General features: G+C 44.9%; 2 long non-coding RNA genes across 2 annotated transcripts in view; one reads left to right on the top strand and one right to left on the bottom strand.

The window, feature by feature from the left end:
* Positions 1 to 7,380, top strand: part of LOC142494616 (uncharacterized) — a 38,071-nt gene extending 30,691 nt beyond the window's left edge. The window contains exon 3 of the long non-coding RNA XR_012801565.1: positions 7,087 to 7,380. This is a non-coding gene — a long non-coding RNA (uncharacterized LOC142494616). The remainder of the gene's footprint in view (positions 1 to 7,086) is intronic.
* An 11,011-nt stretch (positions 7,381 to 18,391) lies between these two features.
* Positions 18,392 to 22,214, bottom strand: part of LOC142496294 (uncharacterized) — a 36,749-nt gene continuing 32,926 nt past the window's right edge. Inside the window, exon 3 of the long non-coding RNA XR_012801941.1 lies at positions 18,392 to 18,572. This is a non-coding gene — a long non-coding RNA (uncharacterized LOC142496294). The remainder of the gene's footprint in view (positions 18,573 to 22,214) is intronic.

Raw genomic sequence — 22,214 nt, 5'->3', positions numbered from 1 at the left:
CTGGCATGGTTTTGTCCCGCATTCAGTTGTACTGCTGAATACTTTACTCCTCACCATAATACACACCCACCCACACCATTTATATCCACTCCCACTCCACACACACCTTTTGTAAAGCACTGTATATACTGTGGGCTCTCCATTAATTTTCATTCACACTGATACACACACTCTTACATCACTTGCTTTCAGGAACCTTTTGACACCTCTAGCCATAAAACACATCCACACCGGGGGAAAGACAAGCACAGATAACATTCCAAGAGACACTGTTTTTAAGTATACCCTTTGCTTGCTTCATTCATTGTAACATCGTCGGAAGAAGAGATCAGTGTATCTCGAAAGCTCGCACAAATAAAAGCATTTCGTTAGACACAGAACGGTATCATCTATTTATTTCTTTGATTATTGAAGCTCGGCTAACACGGTACTGATACCTCTACATATATATATATATATATATATATATATATATATATATATATATGTAGAGGTATCAGTACCGTGTTAGCCGAGCTTCAATAATCAAAAAAATAATATATATACCCCAAACACACCTTTAGACAACACGTAGCAAGACACCAAAAATGGGCACCTCTTTGATACCTGGGAAATACGCAAATTACTCTCTCACCCCATGTTTCAGGGTCTGGATGGAGCTGGCTACACCTTTAAATAAGACATTAATTAACATCAGGTTATTTGTAATTATAGGCTAAAGCAGTAAAATTCCGGGCATTATTGAAAACCCTGCTCTCTGATTGGTTAAAACTCCGGGCATTATCCAATCAGTAATGCCCGGAATTTAAGTAGCTTGCAATATGTAGTTTTCAATGTGTTTATTTCCAGCCAATCAGCTTTCAGAACAGCTGAGACAGGGCAGGGGATTGGTCAGGACATATCAGCCACGGGTTGACTCCTCCCCCTCCCGAGCTGACTAAGATTTTCTGAGCAGATTCAGTTGAATTGTGTGTGTGTGTGTGTGTGTGTGTGTGTGTGTGTGTGTGTGTGTGTGTGTGTGTGTGTGTGTGTGTGTGTGTGTGTGTGTGTGTGTGTGTGTGTGTGTGTGTGTGTGTGTGTGTGTGTGTGTGTGTGTAGAGGTGCAGTGTTGTGTTTATGTTGTGTGCGTAGAGGTGCTGTGTTGTGTATAGAGGTGCAGTGTTGTGTGTGGGGGTGTGTGTAGAGGTGCTGTGTTGTGCTGTATTGTGTGTAGAGGTGTGGGGAGGAAGAGTGCAAAGTTTAGTAAGTGGCTGCATTTTTTATTGTGGCTGCAGTGTTGTGTGTGTGTGTGTGTGTGTGTGTGTGTGTGTGTGTGTGTGTGTGTGTGTGTGTGTGTGTGTGTGTGTGTGTGTGTGTGTGTGTGTGTGTGTGTGTGTGTGTAGAGCTACTGTGTGTGTGTGTGTAACGGGTTTCCCCCCCCCCATCGCAGATATGGTGTGGGTGCGGAGAACATACGGTGTTACCCGGTGTGGTGCGTTACCTGTTGGCTCACAGGAGGGCTGAGCTTCCACCACGGGGAACCTGGGGCAATTACAATACTATGGACAACCACTTACAATAGGTGCAGCGCCTCCACCTGCGATGGCTCCCACCAGAGGGGGAGTGGTTCCTCGCAGGACAAACACAATAATCACATCCACAATGGGGTATAATAACTAGCGAATTTACTAACATGTAATACGACACATCACATTCATAACATAACCTGTGTCCCTCTCAGGAGGAGACACTAACCGTGACGTCTCGCAGCACGATTCCCCAACCCTAGGTGATCCCACCCAGTGTCCAAAGAACCCCACCCAATGTCCCGCACTCTTGCAGGGAGTCAATGGGTGACTGCGCAGTCACAGTTACACTAAGGGCCCGGTGGTGCACTTAGAACTGTAGATACCTGCCGAGCACTCCCGCGCTCGGATCAGCAACGCTTCACAAAGGGTCAGACGCGTGATGGATCCGTCTGATCCTATCCTAGCGATATTCTCTGTGGACCCCAACGTGGATCCGAACTCCTTCACTGGAACCGCAGCATCCGCTGAGTCCCTCACTAACACAATAGCAACATGACACATACTGCACTATAGGCGTCCCTATAGCACAGCATCCTTAAGTGGCTTAAGGGTCAACTTCTAGGGCCTTCGGGGTTGCCTATCCTATATAGGTAGGTCTTGTACCCCCCTACTCATAATACGGGCCCTGGGCCATGGCTCCCCGGATTGGTTACCGCTATGAACCCCCCCAGTTGCCTCGTACTACGCGCAACGCCGGCCTGGGCAATGGCTCCCCGGATTGGTTACCGCTATGAACCCCCCCAGTTGCCTCGTACTACGCGCAACGCCGGCCTGGGCAATGGCTCCTCGGATTGGTTACCGCTATGAACCCCCCGCCCAGCGCCTCGCCACTCGCAACACGGGACCTGGGCAATGGCTCCCCGGACTGGTTACCGCTATGAACCCCCCAGCTGTCTCGTGCCACTAATTCACCGAAAGCCTGCCGCAATGCGTCTGCAGACTAACCTCAGCCCCCTTTATCCCTGGCTATTCCCCAGCTCTGACTACCATGAGTGACAGGGTCCCTCTCTGAGACTATCCCTGGCAACACTCACTAACCTGGGGGAATAAGGGCTAACTTGGACCTTAGGGCCGCTGGCCTAGTGCAGGGAGTCCCCGGCTCCTGCACCCTACCTCCTTCCTTGGGCTCCTGACTCTGACTGACTCGCAGGCTCTCTGCCCGCGAAATGTATCCACTTGCTCTCTTGACCGTCCTGCAGCCCTATTGGCTCCTATGAGGCACCTGGTGCCTCCCTCGCTAAGCACTATGGGAATTGTAGTCCCTGGGCGCCTGTAATAACATTGGGGCCGCGTGCGTGCCTTTCCTACACCTGCACTAACCCCTAATGGCCGCCGCAATCTCTCCCTACCTCTCGCGCGACTCTCCTGGCTGGCTCCTACACTCGCGCGATCACGGCGCATGCGCAAGTGGTGGAGTAATGGCGGCGCTCTCTTCGCCGTCCGCCGGGACCTTAGAGATGCGACCGCGGCCTTAGCAACGGCCCGATCGCGTCCCCGGCAACCGGCCCGCTCGCGGAGACAGAGCACCGCTCCCTGCAACAGCCCCCACCCTTGTGTAGAGGTGCTGTGTTGTGTGTGTAGATGTGCTGTGTTGTGAGTGTAGAGGAGGTGCTATATTGTGTGTCTAGAGCTCCAGTGTGTGTGTGTGTGTGTGTGTGTGTGTAGAGCTGCTGTGTGTGTAAAGGTGCTGTGTTGTGTGTGGTGTGCTGTGTGTGTGTGTGTGTGTGTGTGTGTGTGTGTGTGTGTGTGTGTGTGTGTGTGTGTGTGTGTGTGTGTGTGTGTGTGTGTGTGTGTGTGTGTGTGTGTGTGTAGCAGTTTGTGTGTGTTGAGCTGCCGTGTGTCTGTGTGTGTGTGTGTGTGTGTGTGTGTGTGTGTGTGTGTGTGTGTGTGTGTGTGTGTGTGTGTGTGTGTGTGTGTGTGTGTGTGTGTGTGTGTGTGTGTGTGTGTGTGTAGCAGTTTGTGTGTGTTGAGCTGCCGTGTGTCTGTGTGTGTGTGTGTGTGTGTGTGTGTGTGTGTGTGTGTGTGTGTGTGTGTGTGTGTGTGTGTGTGTGTGTGTGTGTGTGTGTGTGTGTGTGTGTGTGTGTGTGTGTGTGTAGCAGTTTGTGTGTGTTGAGCTGCCGTGTGTCTGTGTGTGTGTGTGTGTGTGTGTATGTGTGTGTGTGTGTGTGTGTGTGTGTGTGTGTGTGTGTGTGTGTGTGTGTGTGTGTGTGTAGCAGTTTGTGTGTGTTGAGCTGCCGTGTGTCTGTGTGTGTGTGTGTGTGTGTACACAGAGAGGGCGGCAATGTGTGTGATATAGATATCTGCAGTGTAAGCGTATATAGAGGTGGTTTCATGTATTTACCATTTTATTTTAATAAAAAAATCTATATAACTATACAAAAGTGTCTATTATTTATTAAATAAGCCCACATTTAGCCTATAATAGTAATAATCCCCTCAGAACAGGGCATTACTGGCCAATAATACCCTGGTTGGGTTACCTCGGCTTCGCCTCGGGCCTTCAACTCTTCCAGCCAAGGCATTATTGGCCAGTAATGCCCTGTTCTTCAGGGATTATTACTTAAATAACGCCAGGTAGTGCTAATATAATCCTATGCTAATGAGTTCACTGATGGCCGCCGTAATTTCATATCATTCGCTTTGTGGATTTGAGTTAAACGCAGAGGAATAAATGTCCGTCACAATTTTAGGTAACCTAACTTCTTGTGGCCCTGATTTAATGGAGCTTGGCGCGCCTCCGTGCCCAGTGGTAGAAACGCGATGCTTCTGAGATATGACGGCACACACACAACATTTCTCCCTATCTTTGCTTCGCCCGGAATCTTTCTTTATCCAGCAAAAGGGAAGGTAGCTTAGAAAAACAAGGGCATTTTAAACGTTACTTTGAAATGTGGGTAATCTCCCACGGTCACGTAAACTCTTCACCCTCCGCCATACTAAGTAATATGTCAAAACCCATGACCCTCTTATAAAACGGCTGAAACCCTGGAATTGAATTCCGTGACTTACAGTCGGTGTATGCCTTCCCTGCTGCCTAAAGCCATCTTTAGCCAAGCCATTAAATCCAACAGCGGCTTCAGCCTCCAGATTAGTCTCCAGGGGAGCCCTAAATAAAGTGCACTCAGGGCCAGCAGTGTTGTCTACTTAAGATTATATAATGCTCTCGTACCTTGCTACATTTGTTCACCTCCTTGGCACAGATCATTAAGTGGCTCAGTGGAGGATGTATTGTTATATCCTCTGAGAATTCAATTGACAACTTGTGTTCCATGCAAGGAAATGTGTTTCTGAATGTTCAGGCATTTAATGGTTTCCTTAGAAATGTATTAGGATCCTTAGGTTCCCTGATCTCTCATCACTCATCACAATGGTATCGTGTTCTGGACATTGGCTTGATACACGGTCTATGAATAATTGCAGGAATTTGTCTTAGATAAAATGTGAAGCAATTCAAGCTGCATCCAAAATATGAGCGGTCTCAGAGACACACACCGTGCGGGCCGACGTACCAAGATCATGTTTGAATTTTCATCGTGTGTAAACATTTTAGGGGTACAAAGTAGTACAAACCTTCGTATAAAATGTGTGGTGTGTGTTAAGGCCGTTATGTGACTTTATACCGGACACATAGTTTGAATTTGGACGCTTTGTATCATGTTCAATACCTGGTTGATACACATAATTCTGTATTCATTTTATATTGTATTTTTTATTTATAATAAGTAAGTAAATATAAATGATTGGCCTCAAATTATTCATAATAGCACTACTGTGAAAATAATACATTTTGGTAGCCTATATAATGAAACATTGGTGCTGCGTGAAATCCATTTTTGGTTGATAAATAGCAACTTAATTCTGCGCTAACAATAAAAACATACTTTTTAGGGATTACGCCAGGTTCACCTCGGTAGACGATTTTGACTTGGGCTTTACTTTTTTTTTTGGCTTACATATCCAATGTTTTTACTACATTCACTACATGTATGTATGTATGTATGTGTGTATGTATGTATGTGTGTATGTGTGTATGTATGTATGTACACCTTTATTTATATAGCACCATTAATATACCTAGCGCTTCACATCAGTAATACACATGACATAATCATATAAATAACAAATAATACAAATAACAAATAATACAAATAACAAATAACACATAATGGGAATAAGCGCTTCAGACATAAAAGTAACATTAGGAAAAGGAGTCTCTGCCCTGAAGAGCTTACAATCTAATTGGTAAGTAGAAGGAACGTACAGAGACAGTAGGAGGGCGTTCTGGTAAGTGCGTCTGCAGGGGGAAAGGGTTTATGTATGCGGTGTATAGTATCAGCCACGGAGCTACTCATTAACATCGGAATTCCATTTCTATGCGCCAAATTATTTGACTCAATCCATTTTTGACGCTCATTGAAAAAAATAAGGTTAATTCATAGGCCCAATTAAATATATGATTTCCGTGGTTCGGGTTTATGCAAAAGAAATGCCATTTGCGATGCTTAGTAGACAGGTGCCACAGTATTTCCCAGCCAAAAAGTTATGAGTGACCGTTCTAACTGCATTTAACCTATTTCTCTCTGGGGTTGACTGACCACTTAGTGAACACCAATTGAAGGGATGAACTTCCCCTTATCCCATCAATGACCCCCAGCCTTAAACATTTTAAGTCTAGCCAAGACGGATTTATTAAAAAAGCAATGTCTTAAACATTTTCTTTCAAACTATTTAAAAAAAATTAAGCACTTAAATACGTGTTCTATTTTAGGGGGCTCAACTCCAGTCATTAAGCCCCTCCCTCCCCCCCCCCCCCCCAACAGGTCAAGTTTTCAGGATATCCCTGCTTCAGAACAGGTGCTTCATCAGTCCCTGCTTCAGCACAGGTGGCTCAATTGGTCCCTGCTTCAGCACAGATGGCTCAATCGGTCCCTGCTTCAACACAGGTGGCTCAATCGGTCCCTGCTTCATCACAGGTGGCTCAGCCTCTGATTGAGCCACCTGTGCTGAAGCTGGGATATCCTTAAAACCTGACCTGCTGGGGGGGCTTGAGGCCTGGAGTTAGAACCCATGTTCTGTTGAAATAAAAAGATCTTTAAAAACATGAAACTCATTTGCACGTCTGCGTGCCCTGATTTTAATACCGTTTAATTTACAACAGGTCAGGAAACTTCAAGGGATGCAATGTGCGTTCTCCCTGTAGCCAGACCAATAGGAGAGCGCATTAATTTTATTAGCTTCACCTAGTAAAAATACACAAAAAGGCGTTGTCGTTAGTATTGTTCCCTGCAAGGCTCTAGGTCACTTACTCAGAAGAAATGCAGCGTGTAGTGAGACTGCCAGGAGATGGGAAATTCCTGCCGCGCATTTATCCTCCCAGAAAGGAGAACCTTAGGATGTATACAATGGTTAATACACACTGCAAGAAAGCTGGCCACAATATGGAGTCACGTTCAGAGCAAAATGGTTACTTGTTTGTTTCCTATTAAAAAAGAAATGTTTTATTTTCCCCTCTCTCCAGGTCTGCTGAGAAGGATTCCTATCGGATAAGTATTGTGCTGAGTAATTAATGGTGGCATCTTAATTACTCTAGACACAAAGAACAGAAGCAAAACAATGGGGATCATTCTACACCCAGCGAAGACGCAGTTCCATTCAACGCAATCGGGATTCTCCGGTGAAACCCTGGGAGCTGCTCCGATGCCGGGAAAACAGGATCACAAAACTGACCATGTAAAGATTGCACCACATCAGGGCAGCATTTGGTTACCATGGAAACGCTGAAACGTCAAAAAGAAATAAAAAAGATATTCATAAAGGCTTATACGTGTCTGATGTTTGTTAAAGGTGCCAGCCTGCTACATATAATCCATTAACCCATGAAACGTATAATTGCCATTAGATCACTTTGGTGGTATGAGGGACTGCACCTTTAAATGTCCGGAGGCTTCAGGTAGTTTTCACGGAATCAAGTAAATCATTTCAGGCCAGAACCAAGTGAGAGAAAAGAGTAAGTCATGTCCAGCCTCTGTATTAAACCATTGCCTCCCTTATTAAACCTGTGGGCGTTCCGAGACGTAGCCTCTACATCACAGGGTGTGGCACTCCGGTCAGATTCTCAGCATATCCCTGCTTCAGCACAGGGTGTGGCACTCCGGGGGCATGATGAGGAAGTGGCTACAACAGGGGTCCCCAACTCTAGTCCTCAAGGGCCACCAACAGGTCAGATTCTCAGCATATCCCTGCTTCAGCACAGGTGGCTCAATCAGTAACTCACTGCTTCAGCACAGGTGGCTCAATCAGTAACTCACTGCTTCAGCACAGGTGGCTCAATCAGGCCCTGCTTCAGCACCAGTGGCTCAATCAGGCCCTGCTTCAGCACAGGTGGCTTAATCAGTGGCTCAGTCTTTGACCTACACATATTGGGTTATCCAGTGCTCTGAAAACCTCTAACTGCAGTATTTCTTAGAACGTTGAAAGATTCGAACTGAGACTGTATATTGTGGTGTCACAATACAACTTGCATACTGTGTGCTTAGAAGCAGGCATAAAGACAACATGCACTTCACTTACAAAACAGAATGGTGTTAAAAATGTCTATATTGTCGTCACTGACGGTATGAACCAAACGTGAAATAGTACAGCTCAGAACACCAAATAGTGGTAATGATATGATGTATATGGTAAAAACACTTTTATTAACGATATAAAGTTAAAATAAGGGGTATTTAAAAACTCCCCAGAGCAAAAATGGGCTTCAAGAGTGAAAAACTCCACTACTGTACTAAATGACTGTAGCCCAGGGTGGGATATGCACAAGGCTGGGTAGCCTGACAAAAATAGGCAGATAAGCCTAGTAGGAGGAAGGGATCTCCTAAGCAAGCTCCCCCTCCCACAACCACTCTACCATTGATACTGTGTTAAATGCAAATCCATACTCAAAATAGGTATGTAACAGGTATAGCAGCCATAAGTCACTGCAAATAGGTGACCAATGAGTAGTTAATAAATGAACAATGCACTTGTTTGCATGTCAATAAGCAGTAGAACAGCTGTAGTGGTAGTGTAGTTAGTTACGAACCAACTATGGTGCAGAGAGCTGAGGATGACGATCCCCCCTCCCTTATACACATATGAATACAAGGGTTAATACCCTCTGATAAAAAAATAATATATATATATATATATATGTAACGGGTAATCCCCCACCCAATCGCAGATTATAGTCTGGGTGCGGAGAACATACAGTGTTACCTGCGTGTGGTGCTTTACCTGTTGGCTCACAGGAGGGCTGAGCTTCCGCCAAAGGGAACCTGGGGCAATTATGATACTATGAGTAACAACTTACTCGGTGCAGCGCCTCCACCCTCGATGGTTCCTAACAGAGCATGAATTGTTCCTCGCAGGACCTCATACAATAACCATATACACGATATGTGAGATAACCAAATACCTTTTACTTGTGAACAGCATACAACACATATATTATCACACTAAATAACGTGTGTCCCTCTCTAGAGGAGACACTACCCACTACGTCTCTCACAACGCTAATGCTATCTTGCGCCGCGGCAGACGCCAACACTTTATGCGCCACAGTGGACGCCAACACTTTATGCGTCACGGCGGACGCTAACACTTCCACTGAATGGTCCCACCCCGTGTCCGATAACCCCACCCAATGTCTCGCACTACCAAGTCAGATACAGGTGTGTGTGTGACTGCGCAGCCACTATGTCTGGTGATAGGCCTTGTTGGTGCACTTGATGTTATGGGTTACCTGCCGAGCACTCCAGTGCTCGGACCTGCAACGGGCTTCACAAAGGATCAAGGCGAGCTCCTGCACGATATCCGTGATCCACCGTAGGATGATCCATCAGGGGCGATCCCACCCTGAAAATAGTCCAGCTCTCTCCCAGCAAGACACGCAATGTTCTTTGTTCCTTACTATCAAATAGCTAATGGGGCAAAGTCCCTAACCTAGGGCCTGTCCCTACAACACTCCACTAGGGTGACTCAGGGCTATCTGGGGCCTAGGAGGATTGCTGGCCTAGTGCAGGGAGTCACTGACTCCTGCACCCTACCTCCTTCCCCTAGCTGCTCCGGTCACCAACTGCCAACGTGCAGACAACCCGCGAAAAGTATCTATTTGCTCCTGCAGGGAGTCACTGTGCCCTATTGGCTCCCTGGCATCACGTGGGGCGCGCAGAGGCTCATGGGACTCATAGTCCCTGCCTAGAGCCTTCCCTGGTAGGCTAGGGTTTCGCGGGCCCCTATCTGCGCATGCGCGAGCTGTCTGGAGTTCTCCCGGCGCCTGCTCTAACTGCGCATGCGCGAGCTATCTCTCAATGGCGGCGCCCTGCTCCGCTAGCCACCGGGACCCTAACGACGTGACCGCGGCCTTAGCAACGGCCCGATCGCGTCCCCGTCAACCGGCCGCGTGCACAAGAGCCGCGCTATGCGCGCACATGCCCCCGCACTTCCCCACGAGCGGCTCTAACCTCCCTACCGCCGCGGTGAGTGTCCCGAGGGGGGGGGGCAGCAACGGCTCGGGGGACCTGGCTACATATATATATATATGCCTGAACACATGAATAAGTGCAGTAATAGTGGCTGTGTGGATGTACAGTATGAGGACAGCACTCAAAAAATGGTGATAATGTACCAGCTGAACAGAGACCTCATATGTATGTATAATCAGCCGTGAGATCACTAGAAACTTGCTATACTGATGTAAGGGTGAATACAGGGTCACAGCAATTCCCAGTCACAGTGCAGTGTGGTGGCAGCAGAGCCGCCAACAGAAATCATGGGGCCCAGGACAAAAGAAAGGAGCAGTCCCCCAAACAGCGCACCCGCACCGCCCTCCAAACCCACAGCGCACCCGCACCGCCCCCCCAACCCACAGCGCACCCGCACCGCCCCCCGAACCCACAGCGCACCCCGCACCACCCCCCGAACCCACAGCGCATCTACCACGGAAAAATATTTTTTAGCGCGCAACTTTTACTTATCTGTTTTCTTATTATTATAATACGAAGAAAAAAAACATTACAATGCAATCTGTTTATTTTTATATTTTCAACAAAAGACAGGTGCCTGCCTGCCTGGGTAACGGACTGGGTGGGTGCCTGCCTGCCTGGGTAACTGACTGGGTGGGTACTTGCCTGGGTAACTGACTGGGTGGGTGCCTGGGTACCTGACTGGGTGGGTGCCTGCCTGCCTGGATAACTGACTGGGTGGGTGCCTGCCTGCCTGGGCATATCCCACCCTGGGCTACAGTTATTTAGTACTGTAGTGGAGTTTTTCACTCTTGAAGCCCATTTTTGCTCTGGGGAGTTTTTAAATACCCCTTATTTTAACTTTATATCGTTAATAAAAGTGTTTTTACCATATATATCATCTCATTACCACTGTTGGGTGTTCTGAGCTGTACCGTTTCATACCGTCAGTGTATAACTATAGCGTGATTGAGGGCTGTTTTGTAGTGGACCCACTGGTCCACTGGCCCCTCTTGGGTCAATTATTTACCAGTTTTTAAATGGTGTTCATTGTTTGTCTTCCCCACTGCACCATTCACCACATTTATCTTGGTTTCATAAGGAGTGCTGGTGTCATATATGTTTCTTATTGGATGAAATTGTATCACCACACAATATATAATACTTCTATCACTTCACAAGAGTGTTCTTTTCTAACAATTCACAGTGGACTACAACAGAGAGATATCTAAGCAAAGATGCATGCCAATGTCCAAGAAAATAATGTAATACATAAGCACGTTAGTTTATAATAGTAATTAAATCGCCATTTCCTGGGGTTCATGCTAAAATATGATTATATAACAAATTCCAGAGTGAAGGTCCGGCATCAATGCATCAGAAAAAAGAAACAACGATAGATGTGAGAAAAAGGATATATATCCTAACTCCAGCAGTCTTATGCTGCGTCCCCACCAGCGCTGAGCGGGCGGCGCTTGCCGCGTTAACTTACATATATATATATAAATATGTAAGTTCCCGCTCACGCTAACCCGTGCTCGGCGCTTACCAAACCAGAAAACCTATACTTCCCCGCGCGCTCAGCTGGCTTGCAATGCCGCCCCCTTTTCCCCCCCCAACCCTCCCCCCCCGTGCGCGCTTGCGTAAACCGGAGGACACCCGGCGCTCAAGCTTGGAGCGCTCTCCAAGCATGAGCATGCTCAGCGCCACGAGGACTCAGCCTTATGCTGATTGATGATAAAATAACAGTAGTTGATGCCAATTTGAATAGTATGATCATGGACTGAGCAATATTGTTTAACTCCAATTATGGTAAAAAGAACACTGATCCCACAATGTTTGCCTGAAGACCCGCCGGTACAACCACCTCTGGGATGTAGTGGCGGATCTAACCGGGCTAGGGGCCGGTGTAACCTGGAGTGAATTGCAATGCAGTAACATAAATCTTAAAGTTCTTACTCGCGGTCTTGGCGTGGAAGAATGTCCACGATTCTTTAGGCATCGGCGTGCACGCGGCAATAAGGATGAAGTAAACGGAAGAATTCCCACGAGGAGGACGGATAGCGGTGCACAACCACAGATGGATGGAAGCTGGATCACTTGTAAAAAAACTTTATTCATCTACCGTAGGCAAGACAATGACAATCATCATCCAGGAGCAGAAGGGAACTCTCTAACGCGTTTCGCGCAACCACGCTTTGTCAAAGAGTGATTCTCCCTCCTGCATGGATGATACTTATAGCGGTGCCTCTTGCCGGTATCGACACCCCCTGTGTCTCTGCAAGACTGCACCCAACGAAAATGGGAAACCAAAATCAAGTCATGCAGAGCTCAGGTGAGCGGTACTTCCGGAAAAAGGTTCCGCCACAAACACAACAGAAATGTATAATGGAATAAAAGTATAAAAACGGGGGGGGGGGGGGCTAAAAAACATATAAACAGATTCATGCAGTATACTATATACCATAACTAATATGTTGTAAATTATAATTATGCAGGTTCTACCGATTTATTCTATCAAGTATATTGTTATATATTAATATGTTAATGTTATACATTTGATCATGCAAAAATGGAATAGACATGGTCACTATAAATGCATAAGTTTAAATGTTTATTGTGATCATTAAAAAACATAAACCTGAACTAAATCTAGGCCGGTGAATGTGTTCCTGGAATGATTGTATGAACTCATATTTTGAATACCACCACAAGGCGTTTCTTGCTTTTTCAGCGGTTTGTATTTGATATTTTGGGGACACATGTCTTCCATGTGACCTAGTTCATGACAGGCCCACCATACTAAATGTATCTGCGGTTACAGCTCTCTCCCTGGGGTCACATATGAGTCGTCATCATCATCATCATCATCATCATCATCATCGTATGGCCTGAAGGAACACTGTATTGCATGGTTATGTACATTACAAAACAAACATTTCACGTGGGCCATTTAAAAAACCCGACAGGGAAAACTTGACACTAAGCCCTTTGCTTATGGCGTTAGCTTTACACAGCACAGCAATCTTTTCATACCCGACGGGGCAGACTTTACACTCAGCACTTGCTAGATGCCATTTTCACTTTCTTCAGCAAAAATGTTGGTTTTCTGCTTGGGTTAAGGGCCTTAAAATATCTTCGTCTACTGACCTCTGGGTGCTATTGCATCCACACTTCACACATTCTCTGTGTATGCTGTAAGCACAACTGGTCATACACAGTGGGATAGACTTCACTCGCAGAGTCTGCAATTTACTTCGGCCGAGCGGCCATTTTAAATCCCCACTTTTTTTCTCAAACCCACAGAGCTTTCAGTGTCTGCCCGCACTCTCCATCATATGTGGCAAACGGCTCCCTTTGTGTAGCGCTGCTGTTTGCCTAGGCACTTCGCGACACAGTCTTCTAGGGTTTAATTTGTAGAAAAGAACAAACACGTGTATACACACACGAGGCACTAAGCCCTCAACTTTCATCAGTTCCTTTTTTTGCAAGTCACTTAAACCATGGGTACACTGTGCCTTTAAGAAAACAAAATCATAAAATAAAAACCTATTCCCTATAGGGCAACTACTGTAGCTAAACTTTGCTGTGTCCCTTTCTAATGGCGCTGGCCAGCTAAACGTGTTCCCAGCCTGTAACAGGGGACTTATCCCTGTTCAGTAATGTGCCTTTAATCTAGCAGTGTGGTAGTTAATTACTAAACACCACCTGCCTGATTAGATTGCTTACAAAAACCTGTCTGTTCAGACAGGAAGTGACTCTCTTTAGCTCTGACTGAGAGCTGACCTTTGGAGAGACAGAGCAGAGGTTCTTCAGTCACAGGAGAGACTGACCAAAAGAAACCCAGATCTCTGGAGCTGACCAGTCTTGAGCTCTGCACAGCAGAGCTAATTTCAAGACACAGGGAAAACTACTACACCTGAAGCTGAACCAGGAAGTGAGAAGATTTTCCCTCCAAGAAACAGATAAGACTTTTATTCTTAAGAGACTGCTAATATCTGCTTATTTCATGCTATATGTTTGGGGTTGGGAGAATTGCTTAACTAATGGAGATGTGAACTAATTGCATAGGATTTCACTAGAAATACTCCCAAGTGAATGGAAGCTTTGTTCCCCCCCCTGTGTTTGGATGATTTCCTGATGAAAAGGAAAAGGCACAATAAAGCCTTATTATAATTTCACCTTATAAACGTCTCCAAATTGTGTACCTCTGTGAACGTCCGTCTACACAGCCCAAAACATATACTATCCTATGCAACCAAACAGTCTTTTAACATTGCTGATTCTTATTGATTGCTTATCTGTATTGTAGGGGATTCCTATCCCAGGGTCTCTGTGTAGCTCCAACAGCAAACAGGAACGCCGGTGCCGGGGAGCAGGCTGTGTCCAGCCTGTGGAAATCTTTATCTTGGGTAGGGGTCCTAGCTGGTCCCAGCAACCATGCTTCTTGCAGGGCTGGGGAACCAGAACAGCCAGAGTCCTTCCTTGCTTGGAGAAAATCAATCTCCCCCTTGCTGGGGACAAGCAGTCTCTCTTGTGCAGGGTACGGCCTGCCTTTTAAAACCTTCACTTAGGAGTGCTGTCTTAATTAGTACCAGGTGCAGTAAGCTTCCATAGAGGAATTTAACCTCCTGTACACTGGAACCTATCCACTCTGCTAGCTCTCTAGTCCATAAGGACAATGACTCTGTCACAGTTTGTTCCACCTACGGAGTTTGTCTTCGGTGGATCTTTGTGCAGGGGAGTGCTTACCCACACAGGAGCTGCAAGAAGGGGGATTTGATCTACATCAGGACTTTTAGAAAGCATGAGCATGGATCACAACTTTCCTGATTTTTATAAAGTAACTAGCTGAGAGACCCGGCGTTGCCCGGGATGTAAATGCGTAATAGGTAGTATTATTTATAAATCGTGGAACAATAGGTGAGTATTTGTTGGAAAGGTTGGATTTTAATGTTGAAAAGAAAAATGGAACAAAATGTAATACGATGTTGTCTAAAAATGGTTTAGTGGGGGGGGGATGAAGGGAAGTGGATGGGGGGAGGAAGGGAAGTGGGGGGGAGGAAGGGAAGTGGGGGGAGGAGGAAGGGAAGTGGGGGGGGGGGAGGAAGCAAAGTGGGGGGGAGGAAGGGAAGTGGGGGGAAGGGAAGTGGGGGGAAGGGAAGTGGGGGGGGATTAAGTGAAGTGGGGGGGGAGGAAGGGAAGTGGGGGGGGAGGAAGGGAAGTGGGGGGGAGGAAGGGAAGTGGGGGGGGAGGAAGGGAAGTGGGGGGGGTGGAGGAAGGGAAGTGGGGGGGGAGGAAGGGAAGTGGGGGGGGTGGAGGAAGGGAAGTGGGGGGGGGGGGTGCGGGAGATGAGGGGGGAGTTAAGTGACAATTAATGTATCATGTGGCCGCTTGCTCCCCCTTCCCCCAGTGTCTGCCGGGCGTCTGCCCCCCCCCAAAAAAAATCTTCCCCCCCCGAAATGTCCCGCCTGTTGTGGGCCGCTCCCTCACCCATCCGGGCGCTCCCTCACTCACCCGTCCGGCCGCTCACTCACTCACCCGTCCGGCCGCTCACTCACCCGTCCGGCCGCTCCCACGTGGATGTGAGGCAGGAGGCAGCGTGTTGTGGCCGCTCCCCCGCTGTGTCCCGGGCGCTTGCTCCCGTGTGGCCGCTCACCCGCTGTGTCCCGGGCGCTCTCTCCCGTGTGGGCGCTCCCCCGCTTTGTCCCGGGCGCTCGCTCCCATGTGGCCGCTCCCCCGCTGTGTCCCGGGCGCTCGCTCCGCTCCCCCGCTGACTGTAGTGGCGCCGAGGGGGGAGTTGGGGTGGAGGTGAAGTGGAGGGGAGGTGAAGGGGGGTGAGGGTTGTTGAGGGGGGGAGGTGATGGAGTGTGTGTGTGTGTGTGTTGGATCTTTGGCCCGTCACTCCGCCTCAGGCCAATGAGAGGTGTGCGGGGGCGGGCGGGCCAAGGGAACAATCTGATTGCCGCTAGGGACAGTGCAGACAGGGAGACATACAATGCTTTCAGAAATATATAGTAAGATAGCACAGACCAGGCCCCCCTATTTATTATGTTGTAGATAGGGAAAATAGCCCCTTAGTTAGGATCCCCAACAGAAGGAATTGAGTCCTGCATAGTTAATGAGGAATACGGCACGCCACAGAGAGCCTCAGGAAAGACGGTTCCCGGGTGCCGGCGGATCAGCTCTAACCGTGGATCGGTGCTAATATTCCTCATCAGTCTGTATGGAAGTGGCAGTTTCCAAACAGGCCAATGGTATAGGGTCTCGTAAGGAAGTCCCACCAGGATTCCTGTAGGGGCCCAGAGATATCAGATAAGTACCGATAATGGTTCCGAAGTAACAAGGGGGGGGGGAAGGGGGGCAATCCCACATCTACGTACAGGAACTAAGTCAATGTACCTCCATTCAAGTGTTAAGTGTGGGCACTAGTGAAAGAACCATGTTCATGTCTGTCTGATCTAAACTACCGTGCAATGTGTCACAATGTGTATGAGCGGGCCCTGTGCTTGGGGACACGAATAAATAACAGCTTCAATACATAACTTCCTGGCGTCCATTATTCTACAACCTTGTTACCTCATCGCCAGCCGCCTGAATACAGCCCAAGTCACGATAACCCACGCGGAGTAGCCATACATACCACACCGATGTCATCTTCCTAGACTTTGCTCTCTATGCCACCTTCCAGGTCATTAATAAACAAGTTAAAAAGCAGGGGTCTCAGTACCGATCCCTGAGGTACTCCACTCACGACCTTACCCCAACTTGAAAAAGTTCCATCTACAACAACCCTCTGCTGCCTGTCCTTTAACCAGTTTTCAATCCAGGTGGACATATTTTTAGTCCAATTTCCTTTATTTTGTACACTAACCTCTTGTGTGGAACTGTATTAAAAGCCTTTGCAAAATCTAAGTAGACCACATCAGCTCCATTACCCTGGTGTAAATTCCTACTTACCTCCTCAAAGAAACAAATAAGGTTAGTTTGGCACGACCAATCCTTCATAAATCCATGCTGACTATTACTAATAATTTTGTTATCCATTAGGTATTCCTGAATATTATTCCTTATTAAACTTTCAAGTAGCTTCCCCACTATTGAAGTCAGGCTTACAGGTCTGTAATTTCCCGGTTGTGATCTAGCTCCCTTTTTAAATATAGGCACCACGTCTGCTGAGCCTGTGTAAATGGAGTTCTTGAATATTAAATGTAATGGTTTAGCTGTTATTGAACTTAACTCCTTGAGAACTCTTGGATATATGCCATTGTGGCAAGGTGCCTTATTTACTTTAATTTTATCAAGCTGCCTATGAACTTCTTTTGTTAATCAATTGTTCATTAATATAGAGGTTGTGGCTTCCTCCTGCTGCACTATTTTTGCAATTGATTTCTCCCTGGTAAATACAGAGGCAAATAATTTGTTTAATACTTCTGTTTTAAACTGATCTCCAATAATTTGCCTGTCCATCTCACACTGAAAAGGTCCTATATTTTATTTTCTAATACTTTCATTATAAGGTACTTAAATAACTTTTTAGGGTTTTTATTACTTTCTGTTGGAATCCTTTTTTCATTTAAAATTTTTGCTAATTTGATTGCCCTTTGCAACTTTTGTTACAATCCTTATAATTCTGATACGATGTCTCCGTCCCTTCTAACTTCAAGGATCTAAACGCCCGCCTCTTCTTGTCCATTTCCTCCCCTACCTGTTTATTTAGCCACATTGGTTTAGACTTGTTTCTTTTATTATATGTATATAAATCTTATCTAAATCTCTGTTTTTTCTGCTTTCCAAATCTCTGTTTTAGCAATAGATTCCTGTGTTAATCAGTATTGCCGACCTGAGGAAGAGAGGTGAACTCTCGAAAGCTTGTTCTATAACATAAATTGTTAGTCCAAATAAAAAAGGTATCACCTAGTACTGAAGAACTCATTTATTCTGATTATATATATATATATATATATATATATATATATATACATGTAGAGGTATCAGTACCGTGTCAGCCGAGCTTCAATAATCAAAAAATAAATAGATGATACCGTTCTGTGGCTAACGAAATGCTTTTATTTGTGCGAGCTTTCGAGATACACTGATCTCTTCTTCTTCATTGTAACATCGCCGGAAGAAGAGATCAGTGTATCTCGAAAGCTCGCACAAATAAAAGCATTTCGTTAGCCACAGAACAGTATCATCTATTTATTTTTTGATTATATATATATATATATATATATATATATATATGTATATATATATTATTGCACATTTTTATTTAATGTTTGCTCTTTATTGTGTAAAATATATATTTTTAATTACCTTTTGTCAGGAGAGGCTGGTCCACTCAAGGACGATTGAATCCACCGATGTCCCATCCTTGATGTCTGCCTGCACTTACCTGAGTGTAAGTGTTTGATACTTTTTGTAATTGGGAATATACTCTTTTGGTATTTACCTCTGATGCTCGTCTCATTTTTTCTTTTGCGTACTGAATATGTTGGGCCATCTGTGAATTGATAGCAAACACGAGATAGGTTTCTTTTGAAGCAGTGCACCATTTTTTGCCTGCATTTGTGTCAAAGGTAACACATTTCCTACATTTGACTCCACTAGTTTATAAGAGAAGTTTACGCCACTTTAGAGCATATTATAATCTACAATAATAAAGGGTGAAAATATGATGCAAAGGGATACAGAATCTGACATATACCATTATAATGGTTCTATTATGCAACTCCTCCTTTAATCCATCTATTAACACATCCTAAATGACAAATTGATGCCCCCTTGGTAGAAAATGTCTTGATACGCTGATGCTGAGACACTTAAGACTAAAATGATGCTTGTTGCATTAATCTTGCTAAAAAATCTACTCGGATATGTCACACCCTTTGTGTGTGCAAAACGATTGCCAGTGGGGGGGGGGGAGGTTTGCAAGATTTTCACACAATTGGGGCGTAAATCAACTAAAGCTACTTGGAGGTGTCATCCAATAATGAAACTATTACAGTATCACAGCCAGGAATTTCCTATCAGAGTCAACTGTGCTGGATGAATTTATTAGGAGCTGATTGTAATTGCTTCTAATGCAGCTAACTGGATTGGACTAGATCAGGAATAGAAAGGTTTTATACCAAAACCGCAGCAACAAGATATCAAAACACATACAGCGCATTGAATATTTGGGCAAGATTATCCTATTTTAGCCAAAACGTGTAACTAAAACCTGAAATATTAGAAAGTTACAGATGTGCAGCTTTTATGCAGCATGGTATAAATAATAAGAAATGGTTAATAATGATCAAATGTTGGGTTTTAGAGAATTTGTGAGTGTTGATCGTCTCTTTTTTGCTGTTCAATTATATTGTGGCTTACGTTTTCCCAAGAAATCCGATTACAGACCCTCAAGCAAGATTTCAACTTCATTTTCAGTCACGTCACATACACCGCAGTCTTTGTCACAATATGTCACATACATTGTTCTCACGATCGCACAGATTTTATTAAGATAAAGATGTTAGTAAACGGAGCGATATTTGCGAGTTAAAACTGTGCGTTCCTTTTTTTATGACTGTATTCTATTTTAACTCAAGTTTAACAGAGTTTAGTGAATCTCGCCTAGGGGCGGCTAACTCCAGTCCTCAAGGGCCACCAACAGGTCAGGTTTTCAGGATATCCCTGCTTCAGCACAGGTGGTGCAGTTTTGAACTGCGCCACCGATTGAGCCACCTGTGCTGAAGCAGGGATATCCTTCAAACCTGACCTGTTGGTGGCGCTTGAGAACTGGAGTTGGCCACTATTGATCTAGGCCATTCTGTTTAATACGGGGGGCAAAGACAGTAAGAAAATGGCTAGTGTAGCTGGTGGCTCTGTGGCTCTGTGGCTCTGTGGCTCTGTGGCTCGGTGGCTCTGTGGCTCGGTGGCTCTGTGGCTCTGTGGCTCTGTGCTGGTTTGACTGTAGTCCAGGAATTTACACTGAAAAGAACGTGTTAAGAATAACATAGATACATGCCACACAGCCACGTATTGATCACGCTTTTTTGTTAATAGCCATGGAAATACGTTTCTAATTACCTGCTCTAAAAAGATGTCGTTACAAGGGACTATCCCAGCCACGTTGTATAGTAACCGGCATTAATATCTTCTTGGTAACCGCAACCAAGCGGAACAAATATACTGTTCCTTTGAAGTAAAAATCCCACGAAGGAATTGTTATGTAGTGGTGCCGGCTGATCGAAATAAACCAATGCTTCTCCCCAAAATAAAATACCGCCCTTTCTATATCTTCTAAAGTAAATGTAAGGGAAACCATTGCTAACAGCCACTAATTACCAGCCCCAGATATATCAAAACCGAAGAGAGCAAAGGAGCACTGCTGGCAAGAGAATCCAAAGGAAAAATCCTATAGGAAAAAATAAAGGGCACAACTCCAGACTAAAACTGAGGGTAATTTATTCCATAAGTACACAGGGACAGAAACACAGCCCACACACCAACGCGTTTCGTCCCGTGGGACTTTATCAAGGTGTAACATGTATACATACCTCCTCGCATTTATAAGCCCCATTTAGCGTCAAAAAGTCTGTGAAGACACACTGCGCATGCGCGCCAGTGACGCGTTGCATCACTGTGACACCAGCTCATTACTATCCAATCGGCTAAATCCCTGAGGTGACGTGACTCGTGTGCGCCCGCTTCCAGCCTGAAACGCATGGCACTGATGCTCCCACCGGGCTAGAGGCGGAAGGGAATTTAAAAAATGTTTTTTTCAACAACTTTATTAATACTCTAAAAAACAAACAAACTCACATATCTATCAAAAAAATCAATAAAATACACAAAAAGAACTTTAAACTAAGCGTTCAACAGTATAAAAACACAAAAAATTGAAAAAAAACTATTAATAAATCAGATACATAATAATGCAAAAAGATGTTAAAGCAATCACAAACCCAAAACTGACTGTAGTGTTCAATTAATTAAATAACATAATATTCACTGTATGAAAGAAATATATACACATTTAATACATATTAATTAAGTAATAAGTAAGCTGAAACTATATTCATAAGAAGAAGCACAGACAAGGTATATGTGATTGTCATGGACATAGTACATTATATGGAGAGAAATAGATAAGTGTTAACTATCATATATATTATTAAACCAATATTAAACTCCATATATGGATGAAACAGATAGACACCATTAAATAGAATATATCAATTACCAATATCATAAACATTTTAATTGAATTCGAGTAAGCATAGAACATTACTATAATACAGAACCCTTACCCACTACAGAAAGTGGGAAAGGTCCCAATCAATATTCATACCGTGAGGCACTCTGGTTCTTAAAGTAAAGATCCAGAATGCCTCACGTTGATCCAGCTTTTTAATCCTATCACCCCCTCTGGGCAATGGTAAAATAGACTCAATACCTTGAAAACTGAAGTTTTTTAATCCTCCTTGGGTACAGTTGGTGAAATGTTTGGGGACAGGATGATCCAAATTCCCTTTTGAAATCAGTCGCACATGCTCCATAATGCGTACTTTAAGATTCCTAATGGTTCTTCCAACATATTGGTTACCACATCCACAAGTGATGAGGTAGACAATATATATGGATTTGCAATTAATAAATGATCTGATAGTATGAGACCTTCCAGTTTGACTGGATACAAAACTATTTGATTTTTTCATATAACCGCAAATCTTGCAATTACTGATTGACGCAATTGATATATCAAGCAGTGCTAAGGGAAAGTGGAAAGGTACTCATTTTTGGAGATATCATCTCCACTTTTCGTTAGCACGGAAGTGGGGATTCAACGGTAACCTATATGGTGCCGTATAGAGCTGAACACGTGGCAATCAGTGGCACGGGAATTAATTCCGAATCCTACAGCATGCAATAGGAAGAAAAATACCTCAAACAAAGCTATATTTCCGATTGCCAGGCTCCAAACGTTGCAATTTCCTACAGTCATTATAGCATCACATTCTCTAAGCATTATTTCCTGCCTTTTATGGGATAACTCTGCTAAATATTCCGAAAAAAAATAAATGGGTGACAGTTATGACTTTATAAAAAAAAAAAAGTATCTATAATCAGGAGACTTTGATAGTACAATAAATAGTACTCT

Source organism: Ascaphus truei, chromosome 5, assembly GCF_040206685.1.
Source record: "Ascaphus truei isolate aAscTru1 chromosome 5, aAscTru1.hap1, whole genome shotgun sequence".
Classification (NCBI taxonomy): Eukaryota; Metazoa; Chordata; class Amphibia; order Anura; family Ascaphidae; genus Ascaphus; species Ascaphus truei.
Note: the sequence above shows the minus strand (reverse complement) of the source record. Positions and strands in the feature narration are given on the sequence as shown.